The sequence below is a fragment of the Chiloscyllium plagiosum genome, unplaced genomic scaffold (genome assembly GCF_037043375.1).
Source record: "Chiloscyllium plagiosum isolate Xiang-an unplaced genomic scaffold, Cpla_swu_hap1 HiC_scaffold_19, whole genome shotgun sequence".
NCBI classification, from domain to species: domain Eukaryota; kingdom Metazoa; phylum Chordata; class Chondrichthyes; order Orectolobiformes; family Hemiscylliidae; genus Chiloscyllium; species Chiloscyllium plagiosum.
This window is the reverse complement of record NW_028270157.1, coordinates 42,721,340-42,736,662: the sequence shown is the minus strand read 5'-3', so window position 1 is coordinate 42,736,662 and position 15,323 is coordinate 42,721,340. Positions and strand designations below refer to the sequence as shown.

The window sequence follows — 15,323 nt, the reverse complement described above, 5'->3', positions numbered from 1 at the left end:
TGATCAGCAGCCCGAATGATCCTACTCCAGTACTATCTTGGATGGTCTATTTTAATTATTGTCAGGATTGTTGAACTGGGAATGGAAAATATGGCAACGCTCCTGCTATCAATGCAGTGATCCACTGGGGGTTGGGGTCACGATTGACTGTACACATGGCTTTACGGAAGTTGCAAATAAATAGTGGCATAGTGGCAGGGATAATCCATGTAATTATTGACCGGTGAGCCTAACGCCAGTGGTAGGGAAGCTGCTGGAGAAGATACTGAGTTATAGGATCTATTCCCATTTGGAGGAAAATGGGCTTATCAGTGATAGGCAACATGGTTTTATGCAGGGAAGGTCATGTCTTACAATCTGAATAGAATTCTTTGAGGAAGTGACAAAGTTGATTGATGAGGGAAGGGCTGTAGATGTCATATACATGGACTTCAGTAAGGCATTCGGTATGGTAGGCTGATGGAGAAGGTGAAGTCGGGTGGAGTCCAGGGTAAGTGGCTGGGCAACAGGAGACAGAGAGTAGTAGTGTAAGGGAGTTTCTCAAAATGGAGACCTGTGACCAGTGGTGTTCCACAGGGATCCGTGTGGGGGCCACTGATGTTTGTGATATACATACATGATCTGGAGAAAGGTATAGGTGGTCTGATTAGCAAGTTGCAGATGACACTAAAATTGGTAGAGTAGCAGGTAGTAAAGGGGACTGTCAGAGAATACAATGGAATATAGATAGATTGGAGAGTTGGGCAGAGAAATGGCAGATGGCATTTTGGAAGATCCAATTCAAGAGCAAACTATACAGTAAATGGAAAAGCACTGGGAAAAATTGATGTAAAGAGAGATCTGGATGTTCAGATTGAAGCTCAGACATTAACCATCAGATATAGCACTATGATTGGATTTGTGAATGTTTTCAGAGTTGGGTACCTTTTCTACCCTGGAAAAGGTGAATTTCCATCTCTGTGCACAGCCATTGCAAGGATATTGTTGAATTCTTCCATGCTCATTGACAGTGAAAGGTAACATTCTGCTAGGTTCACAAATGTACCAAATATTTTGTTGTGCCTATCCATCTGACTTGTTCTGATCATATTGCGCAACCCTTCTCCCCTGCTGCAATCTGCTTTTCTGTTACTGTTTTTATGTTAGCCTGTACAACACCTGCAGAGCCTCTCTGAGTTGGTAGTTGTAAATGCAAGATTGAGTTTCAGTGTTTCCTCATCATCAGATTCCTCTTCCTCTGCTGGCTATTCCCTCTTGATACTACCAGCTGGCCAGGTGCCAATTCTTGGAGATCTGGAAGGAGAAAGACAACAAATTTAGGTTGTGAGGGGAGTGGGATGCATGAAAGATGACTAGGAAAGTGCATACAATTTTCCTTCAAGATTAGAGTGGTGCTGGCAAAGCACAGCAGGACACATTTCAGGTAAAGGCCGAATTTCTGATGAAGGGTTTTTTGCCTGAAACATCGATTTTCCTGCTCCTTGGATGCTGCATGACTAGCTGTGCTTTTCCAGTCCTACTCTAACCTTCAGCATCTGCAGTACTCACTTTCACCTTTCCAATTTTCCTTGTTGGTTTCCACTTCAGGACTGGCTAGCCATGTTCACTTCAATCATAGCTGAGCATCATCTCCTGGTGAGGATGAACATAGTCCTACTGGAAGGTAGTAATCTTCACTTATGTACCGCATTGTCCTGAAAGAGAGGGGAAGTGTATCATTGAGCATGGTGCAATGAATTTTGCTCATGTGATTGCCATAGTAGTAAAAACTGTATGTGAGTCGGAAGTTACATCATTGCTTGCTTATTGATGGTTCTTGTCTCAACCATGCAGATAATATTGCAGCCATCTAAAGTCAGTGTTTTCCATTTTTAAAACCATTTTTCTCCATGAAAAAGTCCCAGGTATTTGAAATCTGATAATTGAAGTTAAAAGTGATAGTCCATTTTAACACTATCATAACACCTTGACTAATTATGTGATATAAATTAACTCCTTTTAACACTGCATCCAGGACCTCAGGGCTACCCTTTGCTGTTAATGACCATTGCTTTCTCAGAAGTTGACTGGAGGGTCTCCTAACCTCCTGTCAATTAAGGACCTCTCTCCTCATGTCCACCTCTTATATGAGGACCTTCCAGTGCATTTTCAGAGATCTTTGGAGCATTCTCTCTGTCATGTTATTCCATTTCTGGCTCTTACAAAATGAAGTCTAGATCTGCTCCAGACAATGTCCTCTTCCTCTTTAAGAGGTGAAGGCCTTACTTTAAACACACAAGCTAGTGGAAATACTTGCCAGTGCCTTTGGATTTTGTGCCTATACTTCAATGTGCAGCCATCAACAATACACTTAGCACCGGCTGTAATCATATGAAGGGATGGCAGGACAATGTTTTGCACACTGTCTACAGCAGAACAACTCGACTCAGGTTAATTACCAATTACAATTTCCAAATCAGTTAATTTCACACCTCATTCAACTTTTCCTCTGAGGTATTTTTATGGAGCCAAATAATAGCACTCTAGCATTAAATGAACACATAGCATCTTTCTCCCTGGAGAAGAAGATGTTGTCAATGCAACAGTAAAGGAAGAAATAGTGGTGATATTAGAACCATATTGGTTTGGATAAAAATAGACAAAAATGATGCACTTAAAACGTTGGCAGTGCACAAAGTAAAAATGTCTGAACCACTCCAGTTAGTGATTCCTCAATAAGCTTGACCAGGTTGTACAGCTCATTCTTGTTGTCAGGAGATGGCTCAGTTGTCAAACGATATTGATTTCTCATATCCACAGGCTTTCAATTGAGGCTCGGATTGGAAAATATTTCCACCACCAGTTGCAGGTTTTCTTCTCGTTGGCAGTATGAAACAATTCTCTTTTGTCAAGCTAGTTAATAGATCGTTTCTTCTTTTTGTGTTCCACCATGACTGTAGGAAACCCAATGAAAATTCTATCAGTTTCTCCTTTTCCAGTTGTACAAGAATTTTTTTCTGGAACCAGTTGTTCTTTGACTGGCTTCTTTCTGAATAGGCTTGATATAACTTTATTTCTCTTGATCTGTTCACTTTCTTGAGGAATTCGTGGAAAACTTTGTGCGACCTCATGAATGTTGAGATTGAAATATGGAGGCTCAATATTAAGAAGCGCTGATGATAAATTACATATACGTTTTCAACTCCCTTACATTGTTAATGTTGCAAGGCTATTTGTAGCAAATCCTTGAGCCTGAGGTTATGATACTGGGATCTTGTAGTTTCACCTCTGCAACTTATAACCTCTTCATTCATGGTATTTGACTTGATAAGACTGTGACAGTCATCTGTATATCCAGTGTTATAGACCAGACCAGACCCCTCAAAATATTTCAAGAAAGTAGCCCAGACTCTAACTTTGCTACTTGTTTTAAGCAGGTGTGGAGTGGATATACCAAGAGAGATGCTGCTGGTCAAACCAACTGGTTTTGTTGCTGGTTTAAACAAAACAGAATATTTACAAGATTACCGAATGAAACACAATCAAAAGAGAACAGAATACAGATTAACTTAACCTATCTGAAAACCCAACAAATTATCCCAACTTAATGATGCTGTTCCAAATACTTGCAACAATCCCCATAAATACTCCTTGACACAAAAGGTAAAATCATACACAGGGTCTTACAGAAGAGATGTCAGAGAGAGGGGACCAGCCTGGACCTGTTTCTTTGGGTGCAGCAGCTTCAGCAGACTACTGCTAAAATCAAACCAAACCAGAGAAAAGCTGAGCTGGGAGAAATGGCCACTCCCCTTTCATTGTACAAGTGTTTTTCTTCAAAACTTGAAAGCATTTTTCCTGAGGCAGTATCTGTTACCTATAATCAAACTGGTCCTAAAAGCCTTCAACTTTGACTTTTCAGAGTCTATGTCTTGTACGTCCTCTCTGAAAGAAAACCGAGGACACCATAATCTATTAAAGGAGCAGCTTTGTTACACAAACATAAAACTAAATGTATAGGCACTGACATAAACGCATTCTATCAAGATCAAATCAATTTGGATCACAAATTTCTGCTTAAACTGCATTGAATAACTTTTCTAATGCTGGTGATTCCATCAAATTAATGTCTTTGGACGAATAGCCATTTGGCATTCTGCAGCATGAAACTATACATAATTAATGTACATCTTCTGGAAATGACTTATAGTTTCTTTTATAACTGGGCTTTGCTCGTGGATATGAAGGTTCCTTTTTCCACAGCATTTGTACTGGCTGTTAGTTTCTGCATTCTGACCCACTTGTGGTGTTGGCTTGTCACGTAGTCTTTAGGCATTTTAGACCTTATTACCAAATGGATTCTGTTGATCTCCTGTGATAAGATGGGCAAATCCTCTCCGTGATTTTCCTATGAGCCTTCCTGGTTTCTGCTTCCAGCATGACTTAAACAGTTTACTCCAAAGTCAAATTACTTTGAGTTATAATAAATATACCAAAGACTCATCAATAATTCCAGCAATTTCTGCCTCTTATTAACTCGGATTTCAGCACTTCATAGCCACACTTTTCCACTGATTATTAACAGAAATGTATATAGGGATCCCTCTGGATTCTGAACTCTTCTGTTAAAACTTGCCATTTTAAGAATTTTATTTATTCTGAAATTAAAAGAATAGCCAAAACTTGTATAAATTCTTGAGAAATATCTCTGACTTGTTATACGCTTTGGCAATTTAACCATCAGCTGTAGGTTCTATTGAATACAATTTGTACTTACTTGTACAACTTATGATTTAGAATTTAAGCTTGAGACATTTCTATACCTTAGTAATTGTTTACTAGTGGGTTTTCCCTTGTTTTTGCAGGGAACATGGAGGTTTTCTACAGGCAGACAAAATGGAGGTTTCTTCTCCTCTCAATGGCAAAATGACTGATTTCCTGCCTTTCATATCCTAATACACAATAATTTTCCATGATTTACCCAATAAAATCAAATGTATTCTTTGTTAGAAGCATGCTTTAAATTGTGGATTCTTTGGTTTTGTCTCAGCCTCAATGGTCTTGTAACTTTTATTTGACTCTGTCTACTTTGGTTTTTCATTGTCCCATTTGTTACCTTGATTCAACTTTGCCGTGTTTCTGGTGCTACAAACTCAGTATGGCCTTATGGACCTACATAGCCCCAGATTCCCCTACTACAGCTGTGCCTCATTGTATACACATGCAGTGGTGGAGACATTTGCTCTGAACTGTAAACACTCATTTCTTAACTTCTTGCCTTCTCAGCCTATTTTTTGAAAATAACTTGCCGATTTTTTCTTTGTCCAATGGGGATTTTTAACTTTACTCACACAGCTCCGGTATGTTTGCTTCCTAGCTAAACCTCAAACCGGAATGCTGTTGAAGATCCTCACTTCTTGATGGAATCTGTAAATCCCAGGTGTGACTAGTCTTTGAGCAAAGGAAGAGGAATACCACCATTCCTCATTCTTTGATCAGGTCTAAGGACCTATTTGGTCTGAAAATGATGTTGTTTCTTTCATGATGAGCAATGAAGTTCAAATTTCATTAGCTAGTTAGTTTCCAAGACTATGAGGAGACTAATGAATGAAGGTCTGCTTTCCAGGAGATCTTAAGGTATTCTGCTTTATCCTCACTCAAACCAATCTCACATCATCAGATTGGTTAGAGTTTAATGCAATCTCCCAACATTAACTCCTAAACAACAGACTTCTCTATTTTTATACTCCACCCCTTTGCAGGAAAGGCCAGTCTTCCATCCACCTGCATGGTGATTAATCTGAGTTATGATTAAGATGTATTTCATCTGGAGCCCTCTGTATTACACTATGCTGCAATTTCTCTCTATTTAAGTCATGTCCTGATTTTTTAACCCCCTTGCCAAAGTGGACAATATCACATTTCCTTGCATTTGATCCAGATATTCTGATCACTGTTGAAATAAATTCCACGAATAGTAATCCTTTCTAAAATTACACACTCATCTGCCTGCAATTTTTCTGGCCAACTCAGGCCTGTCCTAAATATTTCTGTTGAAGAAAATCAGAAAAAAAATCCACTCGGCGCAGCAGTAACCTTGTAGGCCAAGACATGCTCCTTCATTACATCACTTGCTGCCATATTTCATAGTTAAAGGTCTCAACGCCCTTTCTTGATTTATATTCTGCCCTACAGTGTAGCTAATGTTAGTATTCTATAAATTGTTTCCATTTGTAATTTCCTTTTTTGCTATTTCTTAACTCCATCCAAAACCCAGTTCTACATTATGAATGCTTTTGATCATGTACGTAAGGAGAAACTGTTTCCAGTGGTAGTAGAGTTGTAACTAGTGAACACTGATGTAAAGTGGTTGCTAAAAGAAGCAGCGGTAACATGAGGATATACGGTTTCAGACAACGAATTACTGTTCTTTGGAAAGCAGTGCCTGAAAGGTTGGGAGAAATAGGTTCACTAGTACATTCAAACTAGCTGCATAAATGAAGGGGGCATTAAGTAAAGCCAAAGAATTGAAAAGGAATGAGATTAATTGGATAAACTGTGCCAAAGAGATGGCATTGGGGACAGGTAAGATGGGCCAAGTGGCCTTCTATTTTGTAGCATTCCATGGTTCAATGAAGTAGTAGCTTTTGTATGCATGCTGTAATAAGTGTAATAAGTTGGTGTTAGAAGTTGAATGTTGCTGCTGTGAGTAATCAACTGGCACATTAGAGAAAGGATCCACATAGAAAATGTGTAATGTATATCAAAAGACCCCTTCTGTATAGCCTGCACACATGATATATATGCGTGTGTGTATGTGTATTTCTGTCTGTCTGTTGGCCTTTATGTAAATTGTTTCCTCATAATTCCAGTCTTGATTCTTCGAAATGCCTTTTCAGTAAACGAGAGATCTACAATGTATTGAATGTTCTATTCATAGGATGATTAAATTTAAATTTGATTTCATTTAAGGGTGTACTGCTGCAATAATTGATATTGTTTCATCTTTTTGTAGTGAGGTTAAACATCATATTGCAAATGCTCCTAAAAAAGTCTTCAAGGTATCTGTTCCTTCAAAGTCAGTGTGGTCTTGTCTGGCTGAGAATATCCACCTCTATTGGATAGAAGAGCCTCTTGTAGTAAACAAGGTATATTTAATTGCATAGTGAAAAGTATAAATATATTTTGCGACCTCCAGCACTCATAAATATTAAATCCTGATGTGACTACAGCTGTTTGGGTCAAACTCCAGACTGTGTTGCATTCTTATGTGTTTCCAGTGAATTGGCATTTTGATACGCTGACCTCATCAGCTCCATGTGATACAATAGAGAATGTGGTTCTTATTAAAAGATAATTCAACACTTTTTGTTTAGTGCTGTTATTATTGTCTAACTGCAATATGACAATCATGTTGCAGTTTGCTTCCTTCCACTCCTGAAAGTGATAGGACGAATCTTTGGCTGTCTCTGTTGGTGAGCCTGAGGGTGGGAAGGCTGGAGTTTGGTGTACTTGAGTCCTGTTGATTCCTCCCCAGCAGAATTGTTTTGGTCGGATTTGAACTCACATCTCCAGAATGGTAGCATAAAGCTCTGGATTGCACAATCAACGACAGTATCATGACACCACCAGTACCCCATGACTGCTTTTATAAGTGCATCCAAGAAGGTCAGAAGTCACAATGACATTGAAGGCAGTTTACAGGTATATGGATGACTTCATCTCAATTACCATTTGAATGCTCGCACTTTTGATCGGAAGAGTGACTATTCCTCCTCCACTTACATCTACTAATTTAGGATTAAGTTTGTACATGGCAGAAATCCAGCATTGTTGGGCTTAACGTTAAATCATATTTCCTCCTTCGCACATTTTATCAGAGCCCAGGAAGTGAAGTGTTTTACCCATCCACAATCAACCATAGTCAAATAGATATTACAGGCATTTCTTTGTTTTAGAGAGAGGCAATTGGTTTTAACATGAGGAGCAGGTATTACTGCAGAAATCTCTCCTGCTTTTACCACCTGCCAGGGTAACTTGCAGGGTTATTATCAGCCTCTTGGCTGTATCATGAAAGCATCTTCCATGGTCAACAAATCCTGGGCTAGGATTTGAGCCCAAGATTTTTGACTCAGAGACAACAGTGTAACCAACTGAGCCACAAGACTTCTAAACATGGCTTTATCCTTTTGCATGGAGAAAGTGAGGACTGCAGATGCTGGAGATCAGAGCTGAAAATGTGTTGCTGGAAAAGCGCAGCAGGTCAGGCAGCATCCAAGGAGCAGGAGAGAGAGGAAGAGAGCTTCTTCAAGGAAGGCATCCTTGCAAGAGGACTCACAGTAGGTTAAAATCTTCTAGGAGAAAAATAACATCCTGAAGAAGGGCTTATGCCCGAAACATTGGTTCTCCTGCTCCTTGGATGCTACCTGACCTGCTGCGCTTTTCCAGCAACACATCTTCAGCTTTATCCTTTTGCATGTCTATTAATCCAAAAGTAAGCTAATAATGATATGTGAATCGTGTTGAGTTAAATATGTAAAGTATGTACATTCAGGAGGGCTCCTCTGACATAGTGATAGTGCCCCTACCTCTGGATCTGGAGGTCCAGGTTCAACTTTCACTTGCTTCAGAAGTATGCAATAACATCTCTGAACAGGTTGATTAGGAAAATATCTACATACACACATTCGGGGTGAAATTGCTTCAATTTTTGAATCAAATAAAAGTAGTCTGGGAATGACACAGGATGCTTTCTTCATACTTCAATGATACAGTGGCAGTGTATGCCAGGCGAACACAGCCCTCCACTAATTAAAACCATGTTTTGCATAAAGGAATTATGGTCATTGGAAGTCAGTCATCTCAGGCCCTGACTATTTGTTGTAGGAGTTCCTCAGTTATGTCCTCAACCCATATATCAAAACCAGGAGGGGTCCGGATGCATAGATAATGAGAAACTGTTCCCCTTTATGAAAGGATCAAGGAGAGAGTGCAGATTTAAAATAATTGGCAGAAATTAGGGAATAGAGGGATGGAGGCCATATGCAGACAGATGGCAATAGTTTAGAATGGCATTCATGGTCAGTGCAGACATGCTGGGCTGAAGGGCCTGTTTCTCTTTTATATTCTAAACTCCACCATATTCTACTATGCCCGAAACGTCGATTCTCCTTCTCCTTGGATGCTGCCTGACCTGCTGCGCTTTTCCAGCAACAACATTTTTAAGCCATATTCTACTATAGACCAGCATTTCTCTGTGGGTTTCAGGCCCACACTACCAAGTTACAATGTGGTCAGAAGACAGTAATAACAGCAAACAGTCACTCCCCAGAACAGCCAATTAATGCCCACAGGGTGCACCCCATATCCAGTTATGGGGTGTTGGTGGACAGGGGTTTGATGGTCAATCAGAGATCTTCCAGCGCGAAAGCAGCAGCAGCAGCAGGGAGTGATGAAAACCAAGGAAGGAACAGGGTACTTAAGTGGAGGTGCCCTCTCTCCAATGTTTCAGGATTTAAGCTAAACATGGCTTTTGCAACCAGGTCAACTTTCTTGGGGAGGAGGCTGTCTACATGTCGGTTAGGTTGTTGCACAGGGGCAAGCAAGGAGGGCCCTAGGATTGAGAATCACCTGGTCTACCAATAGGGGCTACTGCTTCTAGTGAGCACCTGTCATCCATGGGAACTGGGACGATGATGTAAACTCCCAGTTAGCTTCCTTTAATTAAGTGGATGTAAGCAGACAAACGTGATTGGCCATTTGCCAGGTCTAGTGAGTAACCATGCCTGGTTCCATTCTGCCTTCTTAAAAATGGCTGGAAACAAGTTGATCTGGAGAATGGGTGTGCTGGCCATCGATAGTATTGTTGGTGCCTGTGCATCTCTGGCCCTGGTAGCGGCTAAAATTCACGTCTACTTTAATATTGGCACACCTCATTACAACAGATATAATTTATCGAATTAATCTGTAGCTATCTATGGTTATATACTTTTGATTATATAGATTATATACTCAGTTTGAACAGATTGTAGATGGTACAACCACCCTGGTTAGTATGTATCATTAAATAATGGCTAACTAAAAGGTGGCAGTGACATGGGATATGAAAGCTAGAAGATGTGGAGAGATCCTTGGAAAGGTTTATGTTCTTTCAGCAATTAACATGTCTTTTATAAAGGGAGTCTGTTTATAAATGTGGGACACGATATAGAGAATGGTTTAAAAATATATTTCACAAATAAGGTACTTCTCTCAAATCTACAACTTATTGCCTATCCAAATTGTCTTTTAAAAAAGTGGTAATGAGCTGTCTTCTTGAACTGCTGCAGTCCATATGTGGTGGAAAGGGAGTATTATCAGCTGAATGTTGGAGGAGAATCTGAACGGGGATCTATTAGCGACAGGAATGAGTACAGCATTAAGTTTTCAATAAGTGTGGTCTGAAGAGTAAAAATAATCAGCTCATCAATTAATGCCTCCATTAAATGAAACAAGGATTTTGGATAATTGGTAAAGGAATCAGTGGGGAGGTGCGGATAATATTTTTACGCGGCATGTTGTTATAATTTGGAAGGATTGACCTGACAGGGAAACTGCTTCAATAGTGATTTGTAAAAGATTATTATATATATTTGAAAAAATAAAATAAAGACATTACTAGGAAAGAACAGGGGAGTGGAACTAATTAGGTTCGCTCCTGAAAGAGTCAGCACAGATATCATGAAGCAAATAGCATCCTTCACAATTTGGTGAATTGCTGAGAAGAGTGTGCAGTATGATGTTCTAATTTGTGGAAGTTCTGCTTGCCGGTTTTCATCAAGTTCTGATGTGTTCCATGGCTTGAGAGAAGAATCAGTTGGAATAATATCTTAACATCATTTTAAAGTGATGTGCAAATGAAGAAAGGGTAATTAGATTAGATTCCCTACAGTGTGGAAACAGGCCCTTCGGCCCAAACAGTCCACACCGACCCTCCAAAGAGTAACCCACCCAGACCATTTCCCTCTGACTAATGCACCTAACACTATGGGCAATTTAGCATTGTCAATTCACCTGACCTGCACATCTTTGGACTGTGGGAGGAAACCAGAGCACCCGGAGGAAACCCACGCAGACACGGAGAGAATGTGCAAACTCCACAAAGACAGTCACCTGAGGCTGGAATTGAACCTGGTACTCTGGTGCTGTGAGGCAGCAGTGTGAACCACTGAGCCACCATGCCACCCTCAAATGTGAGAAGAAATGTTTTCACACAGCAAGTTATTAGGGAATGGAATGGAATGGAACACACTGCCAGGAAACATAGTGGAAACAACGTAATTGAGGCATTCACAAGGACTTTGGTGATTATTTGGATAGTAATGGCATGCGGGGAAATGGGGAAAAGGCTGCATTTTGACCCAGTGACAATGAAGGAATGGCAAATATTTCTAAGTCAGGATGGTGAGTGGCTTAGAGGGGAAGTTGCAGGTGGTGGTGTTCCCATGTATTTGCTGCCCTTGTCATTCTAGTTGGAATTAATTCTGGGTTTGGAAGATGTTGTCTAAGGATCTTTGGTGAATTTCTCCAACACATCTTGTAGATCGCACATATTATTGCCACTTATCATTGCTGATAGAATGACTGAATGTTTGTGGATGTGGTGCCAAATAAGCAGGCTGCTTTATCTTGGTTGGTGTCGAGCTTCTTGAGTAGTGTTGGAGCTGCATTCTTCAGGCAAGTGGCGAGTATTCCATCACACTCCTGACTTTTGCTGTGTAGATGCTGGACAGGTTTTGGGGATTCAGGAGGTGAGCTACTTGCCGCAGGATTCCTAGCCTCTGATGTGGCTGTGTTGCCATTTTGTTTATGTGGCGAGTCCAGTACAGTTTCTGCTCCATGGTAATCACCAGGGTGTTGACAGTGGGGGATTCAGTGATGGTAATGCCACTGAATGTCAAGGGGCAGTGGTTAGATTGTCTCTTATTGGAGAAACCATTGCCTGGCACTTGTATGGCATGAATGCAGTTGAGAGAACTATTTCAAAAAGCTTTGTCAGGAATTGAATAAGAGCCAATATCTGTGTGTTATACATAGAATCATAGAACATTGGAGCAAGAGTAGACCATTCAACCTCTCAAGCCTTCTCCGTCATTCATTATGATCATGGCTTATCATCCAACTCAGTGGCCTGTTCCTGCTCTTGCCCAATATCCTTTGATTACTTTAAACCCAATGCATATCCTTCTTGAAATCATACATTTCCAGCACACATGCTGGCCCTGGGCACTGGAAATGTGCCTGGCTTCCCACATAGAGCAGGAAGAACACTCCATGGTTTTGAGGTCTTCTGCCAAAACTTAACTCATTAAACTAACATTTTGGAAGATGTTTAATATCAAATAATATCAATTATTCTAGGGTCCTTATTCACTTGGACTCGTTACTATAGAACATAGTCCTTACAAACTATAAACCACAGGAAAAAAAGCAAAGAGCAAAACACAACTCTTCCCCTCTGCACCAAATCCCCAATATCTTCCAGTTTTCCAGAAGTACACCTGCACGCTAGCTGTGTGTCATACTCATTAAGTTTTAATAGTAATTAACATCTACTGAGACCCTATTCATGCTTCAGGTAGTATTTCAGTCAGTGGAATCAGCTTTTGACTAGACTATTGAATTAAAAAAACAAAAAAAAATTCAATTCAATTCCCAGTGCATGCCAAATTCTCAAAAATACTCTCTCATTCTGCTGTGTCTCACTCAGGATGGGTTTTCTTCAAACTGTTTGTGTGAAGCTTACAAAACAAAGTAAGCAAAACATATTTGATAAAGGGTAAATGAGGAAATGGAGACCATGTTAAATAGCATCAGATGAAGAATGGACAATAGTCAATAATACATTAACTCCATCTGAGTTCTGTAATGAAATGTTACAAGCAGTTCACAGAATACCAATGGCAAGTCACTTATTAATTTTAAAAACACAGGCTCAAACACCAAAACATTTAATTGGCCAGATTTGCCCAAATAAGTTAAATCATGCTAGTCATGTCATCCATGCTACTGCAGAATCCCCAACCATCAATTAAACTTGCAGCTTTATTTCCAATAATTAGCTTTTGAGGAAGCATTTAATAGAGTTTGTAGGACTCTTACCTAAAACAAGAAATAGGAATCAGTGTCTAGTAACTATTATCCATTAATAATAAGAGTAGGGAGATAAATAAAAATATCAAAGAGAATGAAAAAGAAATTGATAATTTGAAAGTCAATACCCCTCTCCCAGTAATTGAGTTGGATGATACAGAGGCAATTGAGAAGTTAGGTGGATTATTATGTTATCTCTAGAAAAACCTATTTGATTTATGATAGCTATTATGGACTCATAAATGAGTTTTGTAAATACATCAGGGAAAAATTCATAGGTCATAAACAATATTAATGTAAAGAACTTTGTCCATAAAGCAACATTCTTACAGACTCAAATCCAGAGAAATTAACTCAAATGAGGGAAAGATCATTTATGTTGGAAAATGCTGTTATTGAACTGAATCATGATTGTGGAGCTCAAATATTGTGTCTGTATCAAAATCAGATGGATCACAATGACTCTTTTCATGTAAGTGTAAGGTCATTGCTATGACAAAGGCAGATTGATATCCAATGTCAGGAAGATTGTAATAAGAGGATTGGGCATGCATGGGCTATTACAGAAATTGACTTATGAAGGGACATTTGCAAGTTACATTGACTAGCCTTTATAACCCCAGATGGTCTTTGACAATGCCATTTGGGATGAAAAAGCACCAGTAATGTTTCAAAATTATAAACAACATTATTGAAGGATTGTGCAACCATTTTGTATATATTAATGATTTTGTTGTGTCTATCAAAACATGGAAGAAAGTATTTATAACACTTAAATGTTTGATGGATTGCACAGATCCCATTTGATGAAAAACTTGGCACAAATTGAATTTCCCAAAGCAAATATAAATTATTTGAGTCAGTCTATGAAGCAAAGCCATGGGGTCTCAAGAGGAGAAAATTAAGGGCAATTTGGATTTTCTGTCTTTGAGGAAACAAAAGATTTTGCAGTAGATAGACATGTTTGAAATCTAGTGGCATCACTGATTAGCTTGTTAAAAAAAATGCAAGAAATTTGAATGGACGGAAGAATGCCAGAGTATCTTTAACAGTCTGAAAGTTGTACACACTAGCACGGAGGTTTTGCAGCATCAAGAGATGTTAAGGAACTTAAACAGGATTTTGAAAGCAGCAGCAACATGGTTATTGGTGCAGTTTTAAATACAAGAGGATTAGTTTGGTATTATTTCTGAAACCTTTTGAAGTTCATAAATTCAGTAGCATTGACAGACTATTATTTATATGGATTTTCAAAGAAAAATCTTTCTTGTGAAGTGCATGTTCCTGGAATATGTTCAGTACATTAAATTTCCTTTCTTATCTGGAGCTACTAAACCTAAATGGAATCATAAGTATGAATGACCCATGCCTTCCATTATTCTATTTCTAGGTCAATTATAAAATCAGCTATGATCATTTAGCTCAGCAAAATCTACTTCAAAATTGGATCCCACAGCATCTATTATTCAGGTGATAAACAAGCACTGGAACATTCTGTATAGTACGTGGCAGGCAGTGCTTGATCCAAATACGGACAGCTCCAAACGCAAAATTGGTTAGATTGACCAAAGGTTATCCAGGAGCATTCCTGGAGCTGGCATTGTCTACCTCCCATGCAAATTCAGGAACAAAAGTGGATTGTTGTCTGTGTTCAATCGCAGAACTCCATTTTGAAAATGGAGTTGTCAGAAGGATGTGCTGATGATAGCCACACAGCTGCTGTGGCAGTTATAGCAAAATAGAAGGGAAAAGGAATTGAAGTTTGAACCTGAAATTACAGCAAATCTAAATGAGGCTGTGGCAGGGTTGAAGAAATCAGTTCACAAGGACTATTATCAAGGTAGGAAGATAAATTGCAAGGCTGAAAAGACATTTACAAGATACTTGTACACATGGTTTATTAGAAACTGAAACATTACATACCATTGACAGCTCCTGGAATGCAAAGACTAGCTCTGTCTACACTTACAATATAATACACTATTTAAAATTGCCTGTAAAAATTAATGCAAGAATCTGCTCTATATCCTTTGATGTGTTCTGGATTGTGTGTAAGAATAACCGTATAGGTGTGACTGTATTGTATGAAAGTGGGTATTGATGTGTGAGAGGGAGGGAGCGAGGGTGAGCAGCTAGTTGATTGAGTGTCAACATGCATACGTATTATAGTTTGCTGATGTGTACCAGATGTTTTTGAAGGTCAGGCATGCTTA

The 15,323-nt window shown here is 39.3% G+C and overlaps 1 long non-coding RNA gene across 1 annotated transcript; it reads right to left on the bottom strand.

Annotated features, from left to right (window-relative positions):
• Nucleotides 1-1,191: 1,191 nt before the first annotated feature.
• Nucleotides 1,192-15,111, bottom strand: LOC148146762 (uncharacterized). Its single transcript, XR_015760345.1, has 3 exons — nt 15,034-15,111; nt 1,555-1,694; nt 1,192-1,293 (listed from the first exon to the last, which is right to left on the bottom strand). It is a non-coding gene; the product is annotated as an uncharacterized LOC148146762 (long non-coding RNA).
• Nucleotides 15,112-15,323: the final 212 nt, after the last annotated feature.